The following is a 21,159-nucleotide window of genomic DNA, read 5'->3' on the forward strand; positions in this document are numbered from 1 at the left end:
TCAAACGCGATAGTTGGGTGAAATCTAAACAACATCTGGCGAAAAGTTCGGGGGGGGAAGGGGGTCGCGCGCGACGAAAAGCGGTGGGTCGCGAGGCGAAGGCATAGGGGGGGCGCGGCGCGGTGGCCGATCGTCATCCTTTTCGCTCGACGACTTCGCAGCAAGACGGACGTGTGGCGTGAGGCGCTCGCGCATTAATCTACGAAAATTAGAGATTCACGAACGCGAACTGTTAATTAATCACATAAGGATGCTCAAATAGTAATATTGCTCAAAACTAAGGTGTGTACCAGAGTTATATCTCAATCTTTATTACTCTCTTTGACGATTTACGTTCAAATAAAGATTAATAATAAGATTAATAATGTACATTCTTTAAGTAAAGATAAACGCAAACATTTTTTAAATTATGAAACAATTTAGACTAATGGATATATAAATATAATAATGGATATAAATAGAAATATCATATATTACACATTTACAGATATATTAATTAGATATTTAAGGGCGGTGTATTCATAGTCCGTTCTTATTTCAAGACTGTCTTAAGTAATGTCTTACGATGTTAATACGGATCTCTGATTCGTGACTTCTTAAAATTATACTTAAGACGGTCTTGAATATAAGCCCTGACTATGAATACCGGCCTAAAGTATAGATGAGTTGTGTGCGTAACGAAATAAAACGTAAATCGTACAATAAAGCATCGTGTAATATTCATCGAAGAATATTAAAACGTAATGAATAGATTATTTTACTGATTTTGTAATAGGCGTTAACGTTAGTATTTCGACAGTTAGACGATTGGCGCGTGACCTTCGGTTGGGGATGGTACGAGGTGGCACGGAACGGCGCGTCATGTTTACGCCTAGTTATCGCGCAGTTATTATTCCCTTACCGAAGCTCGTACAGACAACGTAGCCGTGTCGCGGCTTTTTTTCACATTACTTTTTGAAATCTTTTTCGCGAAGAATGTCTAATACAATACGAAACGTTGTATTATACTTTATGAATAATTATTCATACTAGTAATCGTATTATGTGAATATTCATAAAATACAACATTTCGTATTATACCTAGCACTTTTTGCGATCATTATATGTTTCAAAAAGAAATGTGAAAAGGAGCAGTATGCGACACGGCTACTTGTTTGTACGAACGGTATCACACGAGTCATAGAAAAGTAACGTTGATGTGAATACTCTCATGCAAAAAAGTCGCAATTCCTGCTTTCAATACAATTAATACAGTTTAATAATTTAATTAATTTTTGCTTTTGTGCATCTTTCGTTACGATCCGTTAAAAAATTAACCGTAACTTTGGAACAATTAATAAAAGAAACATTTCTTCCTTTTATTAATCTCTAGCCTATTTTATAAATTCTAATCATATCTTACAGACATTATCTATGAATAAATAAAAGATTCAGCCCTTTTATCTGCTTTGACTTTTTCGCAATGATAACGGATTGCAGACGTGATATTCGTTTCTAAAAGTTAACCGATTGCAATAATAGCATAGTAATAGCTATTTATTACATTTTTCAGATTATCTTCCCTCTCGCGAGTACACCTTGACGTGGTGAGGGGGCTCAGTACCCAGAGGATATTTTACATGAAAAGAATGATTTTTCTCAAATATCTAAAAATTTTCGGATATGTCTGAATGTATATATCTAGATAAATTTTTAGATATTGAGTAAAATCATTCTCTTCGTGTAAAAATCCAATGGGGAAGCTAACGTCGCCGATTTACTTGAAAATGAACGAACCGCAGCCGGTTCGTCGCGTCGCGCGTTTCGCGAGTGCCGTTCTAGTTATTGGACTCAAATTATAGTCCGCGCGCGATTACAGTGTATTCGCGAGTGTTTTACGCGAGTGTCCTGTGCATATTCTGAGAGGAGATGGAAGTCTGGGAGAGACATCGGGCACTGATGGAGCAACCTGGCGGTAAATATTATTTTTTATTTGTGTAATATTAACCTTTTTCCGCTAGTTTTTAAATCATTTTATTTGACAATAATTTAAAAATGATTATTTTTAAATTATTGTTAAATAAAATCATTTAAATAATTCTATATTCTATAAAATAATTTTATATAAAGTAATTCTATATATAAAATAATTATACATTCTCTCTAAGGTAATTATATATTCTCTAAAATAATTATTGTATATATATTCTCTAAAGAAAATTTTAGCAAAAATAAATTTGTATAAAATTTAAATATTTTAAAATTTTAACAAATTTATTTTTACTAAGATCTCTTTAAAGAATATATATAATTATTTTAGAATTATATATTTTAGAATTATATTTTAGAATTATATATTTTATAAAAAAATGTATAATTATTTTAGTTAATATATAATTGTTTTATATCTAATTAAATAATGGGTTCAAAATTCAATGCTTACAAAAATTATATTTTCAAAATTGTATGATTGTTTTTCAGCAAACTACATGCGTTCATATAGCAATTATTTTTTAAAGTAATGATTATTAGTTATTTTTTTAATCAGTTTTAATTTGGATTTTAATTTATTTGTTACAGATGTAATTTTTATGTAATTCTCCTTTTACATAATTTAGATAAAAGGAGAGTTACATAAAATTTAGATAAAATATTTATATATTTTTTCTAAAATAATTATATATGTTCTCCAAAGATCTTAGCAAAAATAAATGTGTAAAATTTAAATAATACTTTAAAATTTTATACAAATTTATTTTTACTAAGAAAATAATTGCTATGAACGCATGCAGTTTGCTGAAAAATAATCATACAATTATGAAAATATAATTTTTGTAAGCATTGAATTTTGAACCCATTATTTAATTATAGGTATAAGATAATTATGTATTATCTAAAATAATTATACATTTTTTTATAAAATATATAATTCTAAAATAATTATATATATTCTCTAAAGATCTTAGCAAAAATAGATTTATATAAAATTTAAATAATATTTTAAAATTTTTATTTTAGATAATACGTGATTGTTTATATCTAATTAAATAATGCGGGGATTCAAAATTCAATGCTTACAAAAATTATATTTTCGTAATTGTATGATTATTTTTCATGAATTATTTTTCATGAATTGTATGATTATTTTGCATGAACGCATGCACATTGCATATTTTTTAAATTAATTATTATAAGTTATTTTTTTACTCAATTTTAATTTGGATTTTAATTTATTTGTTGCAGAAGTAATTTTTAAGTAATTCTCCTTTTACATAATTTAGATAAAAGAGAGTTACTTAAAATTTAGATAAAATAATTATATATTTTTTCTTAAAATAATTGTACACATATATCATATATATTAAGACTAATAAAAGAAACTACATACAGCTGAACAAAATAAAGATTCTTTCTATTTCATCTTTATTCTGCACTCTTTTCCCATTAATACGTCCGTGATACAGATGCCTTAAAATCTACAGATCTTTCTTAGAAGGATATTACAGTCTTGTCACTCAAAACAAAGACAAGATCAAAACCATCTTCCTAGCAAACGCATTTAAGGCATAAATTACGCCGCGAAATAGAAATTGCAGATATTATCTGCCATCTACAGGTTTGATCGACGTTGTATGTAATTACCACTAATACTCTTACTAATACTAATACCTCATATTTCCCAATCTTACATCCCTTAAACGAAGAAGCATTAGAATTCATCTAATTTATCTCTACTTAAAAATATAAAAAATTCATAATTTTGCAAAGAAAAACTTTCCTCGTATGATTTTTCAAAAATAATACACCGCGAAAGTAACTTGAATAATGAGTTTTTATCTCTAAGCTTTAACTTTCGTTATTAATGACTTTAGCTTCGATTATATTTTCAGTATAATTTTAAAATGTTGAATATTTCCGTGAAATCTGATAAGGAATGAACTTATTAATTATCATTTATAAATTTATTAATTACAAATAAAAGTACGTATACACGGAGAGAATTTTTTTCTTAGCGTTTACTCTGAAAATGATAATCGTGGGACAACATTATATTTCAAAGAATTTTATATAAATCTCTCTCATTCGTTAATAAAACTACAATAAAGTATAAAATAAGTTTGACTAATTTTATTGAAGTACATGGTAAAAATCTTTAAAATATTGTATGTACACAATTACCATATTTTTAGGATAAATTTAAAAGAAAATCCTTTCCGTGTATAATGTTATTATTTATCCAAATAAAATATAAAATAACTAAAAGTAAAAAAATATAATTAATTATTTTTTCAATATGCTTTATAATTTTACAGTAGATATTTCAATTTATTTGTTGAAGCTTGAAAAAGTTCCATTTACTAGTATTTAGATTAAACGCACCATTTCTTATTTCCACTGTCTTTATGTAAATGTTTGTTTCGTAGTACCTACGGTAATCTTGTGATAATGCCATGGTAATCTTTTACTGATATATTTGTGACTGTAAAAAAAAAAATGCTGCGCCATTTCCAACTGCACGTTACCAACGCGAAAATGCATCGTCAGCGCTGCAACGACAGTATAAGCAATGGCAATAAATACTTATGTTTGCGTTGCTACATGAAATGATACCGCAGAAGCATTCTTCGCATTCACATCGTTAACTTGCTCAAGCGTGCTATGATGGCATTGTTGTGATTTAATAATTGCTACATTACGATAATTATTATATTTCCGTAATAATCATTACAAAAGCATGAATCTCGAATATCTACTATTTCCAGCATTTTGAAATACATTAACAATAATTACTTAAATATTACATGAAGTATTGAATTTATTTGGTTAAATAATTTTTTTTAATCATTATACTTTTAATAATTTTATTTTATGTAAATAAAGTAATTCTTGGAATATTAAATTTATTATTTAAATATAAAATACTTTAAGTTAAAATTTAAATTATAGAAATGTAGATTACGTAAAATATTGATAATAGGAATTCAGTACATGTGTATCGTAGCCGGATTCAATGAAATTTTTTATTTTATGAAATTTATATTAAATTATATTACTTTATGAAATTTATATAACTCTTTCATTGTTCAATACTTTATTGCTGACGAGATTTATGTATATAAAATATTTTATGCACAACTAAAAATATAACATGTATGTATTTGATTCTCATTCAGAACGCAATACAGATAATATGTCAAGAGATAAAATTTTAAAAGAAATGATTATAATATGCGTACATTAATATATAAATATTAAATATTATATAAATATATTTAAATTATGAGAAAAATATAAATTAATGATTACATACAATATCAAATAATATCATATTATTTAAAATAAACATATTTTTAAAATTATATGATAAATGAGAAAAAATCAAATAATAAATATAAAAGTTCATTGCAATTTACAAAATATTTTTACGCAAATTTACTTCAGGATTATTTACTTTTGCAATACATATACTTCATCGATTACTTTTTATCGCTGTAAAAATATACTGCGAATATGCTATATATGTTACGAATATTCTATCGCTCCGTAAAATCACTACTTTATTATTATTGTCGGTAAAAACTTCACATTCGTTTCCACGCTTTCGACTTCTGAGAACAAATGCAAAAGCAGTCAGTAGCAGGAGCGCTAAAAGTGGCAATAAAGAAAAGACAAAAATCGCGTAAAGAAAATGACAAAAATAAAAACTGAATAAATGTTGGTTCAACTCTTTGCTGAGCACTGCCAACCGAGTCGCGGCCCTCGCATTTTCTCATTTTCTCCAGGTAGCGAATATTCAAGCTTTAATCCTCGCATCAAAATAACAATCCCGATATCAGTGAATAGAAGGTTTACTTGTCGAATTTTTTGCGCTATGTTAATATATTTGAAAATATTATATATCAGTACATACATATCTAGAACATATCGTTCTTCGAATTCTCTTATCTGGCCTTTGATTGATCTCTTATCGAATGAATTCCATGTATGTCATCACCATTAACTATATATAAATATTACAAGAGCGATACGTAATTCTTTCTCATCCGTACAATCCGTATTTAAAAACTACTTATTACTGTCTACTTTCAACATATTGGAATTGACCCCCGAATATCAGCAATCATTTCAATATTTCACTATATTAACGTTATATATCACTAACTGCAATTGCGTATATAAAAACGCGTACTTTAAAGACTACATACATCATCAGATTTATTATGTTAATATCTTTCTTTACTATCATTTTAAATGATATATGAAAGCTTTAACAGTTAAGCTGGAAGAGACCTTCTCTCAGTTATTTATAATTGATACCATGCTTTTTTCAATCTCGCGGATAATAATAATAAAATAAAAAGTCAAAATTAAATTTAATTTTTCCATTTCTTCACAAACTTTATACGCAGAATATAATAATTATATCACATTAAAAATTTTATTCCTCTCGTTAATATTTAAATATATCGAAATCGCTCTGATTAGAAAAAGAGCAATAATTTAATCTGATATATAGTCTTTGTCGATTCCATCAAGAAAAATTCATTTCCTAGTATTTTAAAAAAGCAAATAAAAACTGCTTTACTATTTGTCTAAAAAACAAAATTTAATATCACGTTTAATTTATGCATATAAAAAATAGCTATGATAAAAATATCTATATACATATATTTTTATATAGACATATTTTTGTGATAAATATCTTTTTATATCATAGCATAAATTATTGTGACTTTTATTTCATATTATATCATATATGTCATCTTTCATGTTTAATAAAAGCTTTAAATATATCATATATTTCATATATTTCATCTCTTTCATGTTTAATCAAAGTTTTAAAAAATTCTGTACAAAAGAATAAAAAAAATTTGTTCAACTGAGAATTAAAATTGAATTTTTCATTCACTGCTTTCCCATCATGCTATCAAGAGTTCAATATCAATTTTATCTTTGTAAATACTAATCACGTTGTCTTATTCTCTCAATTTTAAACAAAAAGTTAGCGATAAAAAGATTACCTGAATTTTGAAACCTCTCAATCGAGTGTAAACACATTAACGATGTTGTACCTCTCTTGACGATGTATCAAATTCAACCCTAAAATCGCGTCACAACGTAATTAGTTTAATCAACATCGTCAATCAACACATTTACTTTAACTTATACTAACGACAAGGGATCATTAGACCTGACAACAAGAAACCATCCAACTTTAATTAACGACTACTTTTTTATCGATAAGGACATCAGAGCAATGTAACCTTGAATCTAACCCTTAGAGACTAGATGTCATTTCTCGGATAATACGATAGCTAAGACAAACTTATATTTCTTATGACATTTATCACGTAATATTATACGTAATATTATAACGTAAGTATATATACATTATATTTAAGATGTTATAAGACATTTTATATATATATATAAAAACGTACATTATTTCTAATACTAAACTTTCTTCCCCCTTTTTATCAGATAAATCAACCAAATTATAAATATTTACAGAAAACATTAAGGAATTAGACATTATAGACATTATAGAACATTTATAAAATCGCTCTTAATTAATAAAAATTATATCTATATAGATGTAAAAAGTGTGGCGATAAATTTTTGTTCTTTTATATATATTATTCTTTTATTCTTAAATTACATTGTAAGATGTTAGAGTTCTTGCTTTCATTTTTCATTAAATGTTCGTTGCACTATTATCTATAAAAATTTATATAAAGTTGTAAATTTATATTAAGTGTGTAATAAATAAACATATGTAAGTATCCGCATGTATTAAGCTCGAGTCTGTGATTTCACTAAGCCCAAATGATTGTGTGTCAATCATCCTTGCAGGAGGCAAGTTAATCGTGTAACAAGACTTTTAATGATATTATACTTTCGCATTTGAAACTCCATTTCTTATTTTCCCTTTAACTAGGTCGGTATAATTGTCTTGTTTGTTGATTTTCACGCGAATAATAAGTACAACATGCAGCACTTTTTATATTTTTTTCAAAACGCCTGCAAGATCTTATTTCTGCCAGAGTGGCTTTGTGACTCCGGGAAAATTATTCCAACCGTCAGTTACTCGAACATTATTTATCTCATCCCTTTTGTGTCATTAGCAATTGGTTGATGTTTTATTAGTTGGTTAGCTAGCAATTAATATTATTTATTATCATCTGTTAAAGACGCGTAATGCATAAAAAAGAATAAAGCCGTTTGAATAAATTCTTTTTCATATCCAGATTATTTGCTTCTTTCTTGATAATGTTTACTTAATGTTTAATTTGGTATGTACTTTACATAATAAACAAATAATTTATTAATCAGTGATGCAAATATCAGTGGTGTCTATATGCAATAAATGTTAATCGCAAATGAGCTTTCCCCCCCCTCTCTCTCTCTCTCTCTCTCCCCTCCCCCTCCCCCATTTCTTCCTGTCCCTCTTTCTCTTTCACTCTGTTTCTACTTTCCATTTTCTATTTTCTATTTATTTTTCTAAATTGTGCACAATCAAGAATAATTTATCTTCATCCTTTGTATCAGCCTGTCACGTGTTCCGCTCGACATGAGGATCATTAATTAACAACGTTAACCGCAGTGGTTGCCGAAGATAGGTGATTTATTACGACAGAAATAGCGCGAATATAGAACTACTCTTGGGCGATCTCTTTAACTATTTTCTACCGTTTTCGATTTTATTTTATTTCCAGATTGAATAATAAATGTTAATATTAGTTAAAGTGGCCCGTTTTTTTGCGGTAATAGTTTCCTTTTTTACTAATATTTAACATGTGATAAGTCTAAAATTTCTATATTAGCGAGCTGGTTTTAAAATATTGTACATCAGAAGAGAGAAAAGAGAAAAATTAAATCCAAATCTTTTTCTGTCATGAAATTATCAAAATTTATGTAAGTTGGCTAGCAAAATAATTTTATTAATAAAAAATGTTGACATATTCTGATCAACCAGAGTACTATGATGAATCTGATTAAATTTTAGTCTGTGTATTTTACTTTACAAACACATATCAAATATAAAACAAATAAGAAATAAAATTCAGTAAAGGAAATGTATTCACATATCGATTATCTAGATAATTCTCGAGAGTAGTATTCTCAAAAAGTAATCGGGATTGTCAGCTTTCACTGTATCTTTATTCATTTCGTCCTTTGTCTTGAACAGCAGAGAGAGCTTTCGACTGTGTACGTGACTTGCTTCTTGATGAAGTCCGTTAATTGTTACAAAGGCATCACAATTTCATAAAATAATGATAATTAAAAAGGACTAATGAAACAAACATGATGAGACAATAAAAACTTAACTAATAATTATGGTCAATGATATCTACGGAATTGTTTAGATTTTATTTTCAGAAATTTTTATCAAATTTTTCCATTGTAACAAAAACCATTATACACATGTATTTATTGCATTTTGCAAAGTTAATAAAAAATTATACAACCAATAATTGTATAATCTGTACGACAGATTGTACATTATTCTATCACAACCACATTAAAAAATATATTTATCGCGTTAACTTTCAAATTACTGTACTTGCAAACTAAAGAATAAAAAGTTGCAAGGAACAAATATAGCACATATGCGGAGAGAATTTTGTTTTAAAATTTACCCCGAAAATGTAATAGTTGTGGTACAATTACTATATTATAACTATATACAATATTTTTAAGATTTTTATCATGCACTTCAGTAAAATTAATCAAACTTATTTTATATTTTATTGTAGTTTTATTAATGAATGAAACAGATTTACATTAAAATTCTTGGAAATACAATGTTGTCCCACGACTATCATATTTTTAGGGTAAACTCTTTAAGAAAAAAATTTCTCTGTATACTTGTACATTTTTAAAGTATTACTTATGCTGCTGGTTGAGATATAGAATAATGAACAAACAAAATAAAACATAACAACGAAAGTACATTATAACACGCAATAGAATCAATTTCATTAATCAAACATGCCTTTGTTCGATTCCAAATAATTTCGTAAGCGTGTTTGATCAGTACGACCTGTTTAATTTACTTCGATATTCTCTTGTATGGCTCTTTCATTTCGTCATTAACTTCATTCAATATACAATTTCATAATGATTAATTATATCACCAAACGATACCATATCAAACAATAATCAATTTCAAGAATATTATATAAACGACTTTCACTCCTAAATTACTCTTTTATATTGTTTAATAAAATGAAAAATATTTAAAAAATTATTCATTAAATATGTAAAAGTAATGTATTTAAAAATTTTAATAACAAAATAATTATTTTTGAAAACCAGCTTATTATCTTTACGAATTTATTTTTTAATTTTCCGTAATATAAAATTTACAGAAACAAGAAATGTAATATGTAAAAAAAAGTGTTTCGTATTAGGTGTTGGAATTAATTCGTAGCGTTTTTTAATGAAAGAATGTTATTTATTTCACATGAGCATTAAAAAATACATTAATGAAAGTACTTCCCATCACTTGTAAAACGCTACGAATTAATTCCAACACCTAATAAAATTACATTTTACTTTATAAATTGAATATAACATTTGTACTTTATTATAAAAGGATCCCGCGCTATATAGAACAATGGATCTCGGTGTAGTTATTTGGTTTTCATACATATGTTGCAGTTTATGTAGTGAACAAAAAATGTTAAATAATGGATAGTTATTTAACTATAGTGTACCAATCAAAAATGCTCCTTAAGCAAGTTTTACACCTTTAATACAGCATAGCTCAAAAACTATCTATTATCATATTGTATATCTTATGACATCATTTGTTCACACATTATAAACTACATCATATGTAAAAACTAACTTATTTCATCAAAACCTAATTTTTCATATATAATTATAAATAGTGCGGAGTTCTTTACAAATATACACAGAGTTCAGAAATAAACCCAAAATTAGCATTTGTATACATATACATATTTTTCTTTTAGTTTTTTTCAGAGACTATTTTGTAATCATGATGACCCTAAAATGCACCATTAGGTCAATCAATTCTGACAACCACTTGTACTTCATTTATTTACTTTGTGCCCTTCAAGTTCATCGACATATGTGGCTTGATAGTTAATTAACAATTTTCACCGCTTAGACATCTTTAGATCCTAAAGGACGACAATTTACATACTATTAATAATAAATGTTCCACACAGTAAATAAAATCTTTTAAGTATTATCGACTGAAATCTTTACTGACAAATTAATTTTACATTTTCAATTTAATAAATAATATATAACAAATAAATAATATATAAACAATAAAGTCTATTTCAAGTTCTAATTCAAGCTAACAACACACATTAAAAAAATTTGTGTGGTACAATTTAAACGAATTTGTTACAATAAGTATTATGCACTTAAGTAATTAATAAATCATATTCACAGAAATTTATAGATGTAAATGTATAATAATGTATCAGCAGAATGATTTTACATATTGGATAGTAATACCGATAATAGATACTAACAAGAATGAATATTAATCTCACTCGTCCGTTTGCTACATTTAATCTACAAAGTTTAGCGACTACATAAGTAAATCGTCAGAAACGATGTGCCGAACCACATAACCGAGTGGCAATTTGTGGACTTATGACCACAAAATGCGCAATTAAAGTCACTTTGACTGTGCTAAATGAAGGATTAAACTGTTCGCTCTTAATAGTATAGTACGGAAGAGATCGTTTCCATTTGCTTTTCATTGGTAAAGCTTATACATTCGAATTAGTGTATGAATTATTCGTACAAACGATCAATACAATAGAATAGTACGAAAACTATTGCCAATTATAAGCGATACATTTATTATCATTATCTATTAAAATAATAATCAACGTCAGAACAGTAATTCCCGCGGGAAGAGAAAAAGAGATTGAGAAAAAAAAGAGAAAAGAAAAGAGAAATGAAAGAGGGAGAAAAAGAGAGAATAATTAGTTATTGATATATAGATATCATAAGTAAATGTTTTTCTTTATAAATTGTAATGTAACAAATGCAAGGTGATTATCATGCGATTATGCAAAATTGATATTAATAATCCGATTACGTAGAATTTATATATGCATTCATAACACGTTTACTCTAAGAATGCACAAATAAATTCATAACTAACATAATATTCACACACACACACACACACACACACACACACACACACACACACACACACACACACACACACACACACATATATATTAATTAATATACGACATTAATATACGACATTACTGCTATAGTAAACATAAAAAACAAAAATTAAATTATCGAACAATAATTTATATATAATAGTAATTGATGCAGAGGGTAAATTAATCTTGTTTTCGTATAACGTGATTCCAAATACTTCGAATTAATTTTTCAACATATATATATATATTATTTTATTGTATTTTTTATTCTAACATGTAAAGAAAAATGTTTAAATTTTGCGATATTTCTTCAATATATAAAACAGCATATAAGACGATACAAATCTACTGTTATCCTTGACTTGAAAAATAAGTCATCATAGTTGGCATCGACTTTGTAACATTTTACAATTATATATTTCTACGATTAAATTAAGCCACTTGGTGAATGCCTCTCTTCCGAAGTGTGCGGTGTCGTATATACGCACAAGAGTTCCGCATTAAATAGAACGCGAATCGATACCCGATTGCGTCCTACTGCCAAATAACTTAAACGAGATTATCGAAGCAGTTGCAATTAACATCTGGCTACCTTTATTTTACACACTATTATTTTCTTTTTAGATAGATGGATTTCATCATTATCCTTTCTTTTCAAAAACAACATAATTTTATTCTACTAATATACGTTCAAAGCTTCCGCGTCACGTTTACACATACGAAAAAATAATCGGATATAAAAAACAAAATAATAAATATTCTAAAATGAAATATTATACGCGAGTAAGCATTTGTTTTATTACATTATATTCTTATTAATCATCGTAGCTAAAATAAACACAAAATATTTTAGCAAATATTGTGCAAAAAAGTACTCTATTTTGGATTTCATATATGTTCAAATTCTTCAAATTTGTTTTTAAGTCTTTTATTTTTAGATAAATTTTTTAAATTTTGCTATTATTTTCAATTTTTCTCAATTACTTCATTAGACACGAGAATTCCTTAAAAATAACATCTAAAACTTTTTTAGTTAAACTTTTTAAATAGAATAATAGAAATTGAGTAGTTTCAGTTTGTTTTAGTTGATTAGATTCTACACTATCAGGAATACTTCTTATTGCAGCTTTATAAAATTATTCTATTTGATTGTTATTCTTTACTTCGCACAAATTATTTCTTAAAACTCGATACTACTTTATAATTAGTTGCTTGGATGTAATATGCAGTGATATAATATTTAATAGTTTATGGACATAATTTATATTTTCATGTAATCAGTAAGTTCTTTTACAACAGTCTTTAGATCGTTTCACTATAAATATGTCCGCATTTTCATTGTGTATCACTCATCGATTGCATGCAATCTTTCAAAATTGAAAACACTAAAATTCAATCGTTGACACCGTATATATTTTATTTTCACATGCAATGCAAAGCAATTCAATTGACAACATGGATTTAGCAATATATTTTTTATAGATTTAAGAGATAAAAGTAAATATCTTGAGCAATGTTGCGGTATTACTTGATAAATATTTTCTAATTTTCAACACAAACAGCTCTCCTGGGGATGTTTTTAAATCGTCCTCTGAACGTCCTTAGGACTTCCCTTGGATAACTATGTTGCGTGAATGTACGTACATTAATAATCTCTCCCCCATCTCCCATCAACTTGTTCCTTTCCTTATGAATAATTAACGATTTACGAGTAAGTCAAAATCAGTAACTTCTCATCATTCATTAATGCCGCTTGTAAGTAAAGCCGCAAGTCATATCGTCCATTTATTTTACACATTCTGCACAATTACAAGGCCAATTCTCCTTTCTATACACCTACATAGCTTGATTACGTCAACTGTCCGGCGCCAGCTTAACCATTCACCTCACACTAGTCGTCTTTTCCACGAGACAAATAATTTCTATGTGTTCCCGATAAATTTAAATCAATAATTTTCATACAAATAACCAACTCACCCCTCGTAATCATGTGACAGTTCGCCAAATCCTTGACAAGAAAGTATAACCAGTAAACACACTCTTCGGCTCCCAAACACGTATGTGACATCCGTAGTCGTTGCTCCGACAAGTTCGGACAAGTGATCGATAATGAAACGAAAAATTTCAGCAGTCTTTAGAAATGTACGGAAAAGAGTTCTCTACATCGCGAGTTTCACGCGCGACTCACGAGATAAGTTTGCCAGATAAAGATAGGAAAGAGAACTAAGATGCTCTCTGCGGAGAGGCGCACAGTGGCCAGTCGCGAGACGCGTACCAAACCCAACTGAAGAGCGACGATACTGTCCCCGTGACCGCACCCCCGCCCCCGATTAAAACCACCCGCGCACGCGTTTCACCCCGAAACTCCGGAGTATAGTTCTGCGTCTTCGGGGCACCACCTCTCCGTGTCGGTCCGGCGCGGCGTATGGTACAGAGTGTCTTATGTGGATCGCGATTGATCCTGTACGTCGTGAGGGAAACCACGATCCCATGATTGCTTTACGAGACGTGAGATTCTCATGGGGAAACGGCTAATGTGCGGAATATATCTGAACTATATTTAGTAAAAAAACAGCAACCGATACTTTTCCAAAATGTGTAATATTTATGTTAATAGAATATGTACAACAATCATTTGCTTTTCTACAGAGCTATCCCTTTAAATTTTTTTTATATATAGAATTTTATATATATATATAGAAACGGAGCATGTAAATACATATATGTATAAAAGAGAAAAAAACAGAGAGAGAGAGAGAGAGAGAAATAAAGAGAAAAATGATTACAGAAAAAAATGATATAGTTTAAAAAAATAAAAATTTTTATAGGGATATTTTGTATAAACTTGAATTGTTTTATGTGATTTTGTATGTTTTTTTAAATATTATCAAAAAAAATATCTCTAAAGCTCTAAACGATACTAAAAAACATTGAAAAATTAAAATAAAATTTTCTTTTTTTATATAATTTATACCAATTTTATTACATCAATTTTCTTATACCAATATTTATACTAATATTTCTGTGTATGTAATGGACTTTGTTATGATTATTTAATCTTGTAAGAGAAATGTTTCTTTTAAGTTGTCATGAATTTCAAACGCGTTATAAAGTAGTTTAAAATACAAAAAATAAAATAAATTTTTTAATGTAAAAACCATTAAATTGGAATTAAAATAATCTTAATAGCTTCTACGTACATATATGATTCTGGTTAAGTATCAGATTGTTAATTATACTGAAGGGAATTACTTCAAGCAAAATGTAAATCATATTATTACAATTTCATAAACATATATTTTAATTTCTATAAAAACAAATTCAATTCTTTAAAATAAAATTGATTAAAAAAGAATTATTCAATTTTCTTTAAAAAATTAAATTAAATTAATTTATAAATTAAATTTAAATTAATTAAATTTATATAAAACATTTTCAACACAATTCTTTTGCAAATATACCATTTTGAAATATACCATACATTTCTTATATTCTCAATATTTTTCTATAACATTTTGTATGTAAGATACCAAACATTAGCAAATAGATAGCAAGAGATCACACTTTGATAAATATGCATAATGCATTAATTCTGAATACATATTGCATTAATGCTTTCTCTTAATTAGTTGTTTGTATTAACTATTGAAAAAAGACATATTATACGATGTTTAGTATAATTTCGTGATAAGTTATGTTATCACGATAATTAATTTCTGTAATAATATCGTTGATGACAATATAATTTTCTATAAACTTCGATATTCGCTCCAACTATTTGCGTCACAATAACTTCTGTACGTGAGTTCGTACTTATGTTTCTCAAGGGAGACTGTATAACGCGTTAACGCGTTAACTTATAGTTAGAATATATATCCTTGAGGATTACTCTAGACAATGTCTACCGCCATGCAGTGAAGGAACTTCAAGCGGCAAGCATCGTCGGAGAATACAACATGTAAGACAATAATAATGTCGATCTATAAACTTATCTTTTCTAAAAAAATTTAATAAAATTTAAATTTGTTTTAATGGATTTACAAATAATTTTGAGCTATAGATTAATTACAGACATAAACAAATTTTTAACAATTCTTTAATAAATGTAAAGATAAAGAAAGATCATAATAAATGTATGAAGAACATATGTTAACTTCATCATATAAAAAATTTAAAATCTTTTAGAGATTATGTAGAGAGATAATTCGATAAATGTTCCACGATGGTAAACAAGTTATAATAATAAAAATCCTGCTGAGTATCTCTTAAGAGCATTGTTCAAAGTTACATCAAAGGATAATGGTATGGCTTAGATAATAGCATCATTTATATGCTTCGACAGGACGGTGGAATTCTCATGAAAGAACGGAAAATTGCAGTGCCTATCTACGAGACTGTCGGGAAGGGGAAAGCAGGATGAAAAGTACCGTCATCGATCCATATTGGGTGGATAACTACGTTACTCTAAGTATGACTACAATATGAAGAACTATGAAAAATCGTAAATACATGTAGAGGATTTATCCCCTATACTCACGGAATCCCAAAAGGAACATAAAAAAAGATACCATCAAAAGATATACCATCACTTCCTTCAGAGGTTTTTGTTTTCGACATTCTAACGCGCTCGTCATTCTCATGGTGACCAGAAAAATACGATTTCTATGAAAGGTTTTCGACAATACAGTTTACAGATCGTTTCGTTCCATTTCGAACATCAAAACCGTGTTTGATTTTGAAGCCGATTGGAGAGCATGTGAAATAAAAAAAAGCATGTAAAGCCATTTGCGTAAGTACTGAATGCCGAGATAGAGAAATCAGGACAGATTTGTAAATTACTTTGTGAAGATGTGCAAAAATAATATTTTATCGAAATAGTAATATTTTATCTATTAATATTATTATATGTACATGTATCTTATTTAAAATTTATCATTCATTAACTATTTTAATTATCATTGTAATATCAAAAACTGATTTGTAGAAATAAATGTAAAACTTTGGTTTAATTGTATTGTGTATACATTAGACTGCCAAGGAAAAAAAAAAATTTTTTCTTTAATCGGTCATTTAGCTCAAAAACTTCCATTTTATATCAAAAGAACACGCCTAAATTTTTATTTTAAAAAAATTAAAATTTAAAGGTTGCTAGTGAACGATTTTTAAATCAAAGTTTTGATGTTTCTTAATACATATTTAATTTGATGCAAAAGTGGCTTAATTCGGATTTCAAATATGTTTCAAAAACATATGTTTTTTTAAACACGATGCAATAATTCATTTAATCCTATGACATATGCTTTAGGAAATACAGCCAGATTAATGTGAAAAAATGACACAATTTCAACGCTTGAGACTAAAATCGACCTTGAACTCGAAATTTGGTCACATTAATCGGTCACTATATTTCTTAAGATGTATATCATTGGATTAAATGAACTATTACATCGTGTTCAGCAATTAAAAAAACATACAGTACCACATTTGAAATCCGTATTAAGCAATTTTTGCATCAAATTAAACATGTAGGGAAAATCGAAATTTTAATTTAAAAATCGTTTACTAGCGACCTCTAAATCTTAATATTTTTTAAATAAAAATTTAGAAATGTTTTTTTGGAATGAAATAGAAGCTTTTGAGCCAAGTGGCCTATTAAAAAAAATTTTTTTTCCTTGGCAGTCTATTATACATATATGTATAAATAATATTTTTTTAATATTAAACAATTTTCTCCTAATATGAAATAATATTTTTATATCTTTGAAGAAGAAAAATTACTTAATCCATTAAAAATTGACTTATGTAAATTATCTTCTTACACAAAAAATTGAATAATTTTATGACAATAATCATCGATACATTGAGCATGTTTCGGTTAATATCAATTATCAAAGAATCAGCCAAAAAATCAACTAAAAAGAACCAATTTATCAATATCAATCAAAAAATTTTATCATAAACGCTTTCAATCAAGTGTAAAAAGAAATAAATTATTTTACTTTTAAATTCAGCACAAATATCATATTTTGCTACAGTTTTAAATAAATAATTTTTTAACGATGAAATGGATCCAAATAAATTTTATGGTATGAATATATTTTAAAGTTTTAGTATTTATGAAAATTTTGATTTAATTCGTAATGCTACTTTCTTATCAAATTTATAAATAAATATTATATGATTTTACATAAGAATCAGCAAACAAAAATGAAATAATTTTTAAACCAATTTATTAAATTTTCATAATTTTGGTAATGCTTTGAATTGTAAACACATCTTTAAACGGCAGTATCGATTCTTTGTTTCAAAGGAAATTTATTGACTTCATAAGTTCTTTACAGGTTTGTTAATAAACTGTATTAGTCTAAACATTGGCATTGGGCTTACGCTTCCGATTAATAATCGCATAATCTGTATATCTAAATTACTATAAAATAATCAGCCGTGGATACGCTCACAGTGAACTTTCTAATCGCTAGGAAACTATATCAAATTATAGTTTCAGTTAAACGCATGTTATCCAGCAGCTTAGTTTCAGTGGTGCTAGGTAGAACATAAGCCAACCGTCACAGGTTGAAGACCGTAACCCTTTCTTGATGAAATTCCTGAACTAATCTTTGAATGTGCGATTTTAACTAAGTTTCACATCATAAGGGACTCAAGATTTCCACGTGACATCGCATAACCGTAATGTCAACCTGGGATATAGTGTAGTTGGCTAGGAGGAATTCCAGTTTCCCTGTTAATCACCGAGGCTAATTAGCAAAATACCAATGGCGCTGACCAACTTCTATTTGTGAATAATTGCATGTGATATAATAATTATATACTGTGGCCGCATTCAACCTCAGTCTACCCTTTCTTACATATTAATTAAATGGAATTTTACTAATTAGCAAAAAATTGAATTGTAATTAGATATACATATAAACTAGCTGAATATTATTAAAAAATGTTATCTGAGAGCGGCGTCAAGCGAATATGAATCGAATATACGATACAAATATACGAAAAGTATTTCTTTATTACAAACGTTGTCAAATTATACATTAATTATACATTAATTAATTATACATTAAATTCATCAAACTATTACATATATGTTTAAATGCTTTGTAAGATACATTCATGAAACCAAGATAAATTATGGAACATATATCCTGAAGCTTTGCAACTCAAGTTGGTGTAGGTACGCTTCAACCCATATATTCTATATGTACCAATGATAAATGATTTTAAGATATTCTCTTAGTTCAGAACGTACAAATGCAGCTTGATATATATCAATCTTCACGAAAACAAAATCTGAAATATTTAAAGGGCAAAATACCTATTATCGTTATTCACCTCATACCAATTTGGAATCGTACATTGGATGGCTTCACACATTATTACTTTTGTATCGATTGATTCAAGTTCATATAAATTGTTTGAAGTTTACACAAATTGCCTTCACGATAGCAAATATTTAGGTAGACATTTATTTACTGACAGGAACAATCAAATTATTAAATCTATTCCGTCGTTTCTATTGATTTCCGGAAACCACTATTATCAACATCATCACCGCTATTTGTAATAGGATGGTTATTCATATGAATGAAGAACCGTCAGTGGCATGAAGAGACACGAAATGCTGCAAAATCCGGAAATGCAGCTGGCAGTGACACTCAGGAATGCTAAACTCGCAAATTAATTAAGAAAATTCCTTCAAGACAATGCGTCAAAATCATGAGTATTACGCTTAAATTTGATAGTCTCTTTTTGAATTTATAAAAGTGTTAATTTTACAAACTTGCAGTATTATACAGTTTAATTGCAAAAACCCTATAAAGTTATTCGCAAAAATTTATATCGATAACTCATTGAGTACTTTTTTCTTCGAAGAATATATAATATTACTCATTGTTTTCAATATTGAATATTTTTAATGTATTAAATTAAATTTTTATCAAGCGGAAATTGCATTTTACAGAATATAATATTACAATATATTTAATAAGTACACTCTCTATCCATTACATTGCTGAATTATTAAACCATAATACTGATAAAATCGTCAACGTATATTGGCGAAAAAAATCAATTTCCCTACTTCAAGTTTTAATGAGGAAAACAGATCTAAAGAACATAGTCTGTTACAACATAGGGATCAAAAAATTCTACAGATAATATCCGAAATCCGCAGAAAGGTCAATGATCAGGAATTATAAACTTTTATGATAGTCGGTTTAACAAAAACGTAATTCCTCATCCGGATTTGGCGGTTCTCGTTGGAATGTTCAGAAGAAAGAATGAGTCCCAAACGTCCCTTCAACGCTAAAGTCGTCTCGATGAAAGGGCAGTGCTTTTTATCAAATAACTTCGACAACTTTCGGAACTGCAACAGGTATGTGTTTTCGAGGAACCGCAAGACTCTGACCTTTCAACAGTAATAAAAGTTCTTAAGGAAATTCGCTCATCAATTGGTAGCACTTTCTTATAAATTCATTCACGCGATTTCATTCGAAGTGAACATTGTTGAAAGTTTCATGCGGTTCATATTATTGATGGGATTGGATGCAAATACAGTTTGATGGTGACAGAACGCCAGTCTTTTGCTCTTTTTCCGGGAATTCATTTACATGTCATTTCGATAGGGACGAAAGCTGCAATATTAAGCTTTTAAAACCACGCTACGTGCATAAATAAAAGAGCTTTAGTACACTGCGATCACACAAGTTATTTTTGTCATAAAACATTTATTTATTAAAAAAATATTGTTAAATTATTGTAAGTAGTCTTTCAACAACCTCAACGCTGTAATTGGAAATGAATTATATATTCAAGTATAAATTAATGTTTGAGGGAAATCGTTGATATTAGTTACATTTAAATTAAGATTAAGAAGTTATTACGTAGCAATTAATTATAAACACGAGAAAGAACAATTGATAATATATCTTTAAAAAATTTAGTTGGTACATACATATCTGAAAAAATTTGTCAGACTATCAAAATAATT

General features: G+C 27.9%; 1 protein-coding gene across 5 annotated transcripts in view; it reads right to left on the reverse strand.

Annotated features, from left to right (window-relative positions):
* The window catches only part of Nmdar2 (glutamate ionotropic receptor NMDA type subunit 2), a 183,172-nt gene extending 163,565 nt beyond the window's left edge, over nucleotides 1-19,607 (reverse strand). For 4 of the 5 annotated variants that reach the window (XM_087406182.1, XM_087406184.1, XM_087406179.1 and 1 more), the window contains exon 1: nucleotides 14,133-19,607. The gene's annotated coding sequence lies outside the window, so the exon portion shown is untranslated. The remainder of the gene's footprint in view (nucleotides 1-14,132) is intronic. The other variant, XM_087406183.1, reaches the window with a different exon arrangement.
* Between the last annotated feature and the right edge of the window lie 1,552 nt (nucleotides 19,608-21,159).

Source organism: Acromyrmex echinatior, chromosome 5, assembly GCF_024713525.1.
Source record: "Acromyrmex echinatior isolate Ae372 chromosome 5, ASM2471352v2, whole genome shotgun sequence".
NCBI classification, from domain to species: Eukaryota; Metazoa; Arthropoda; class Insecta; order Hymenoptera; family Formicidae; genus Acromyrmex; species Acromyrmex echinatior.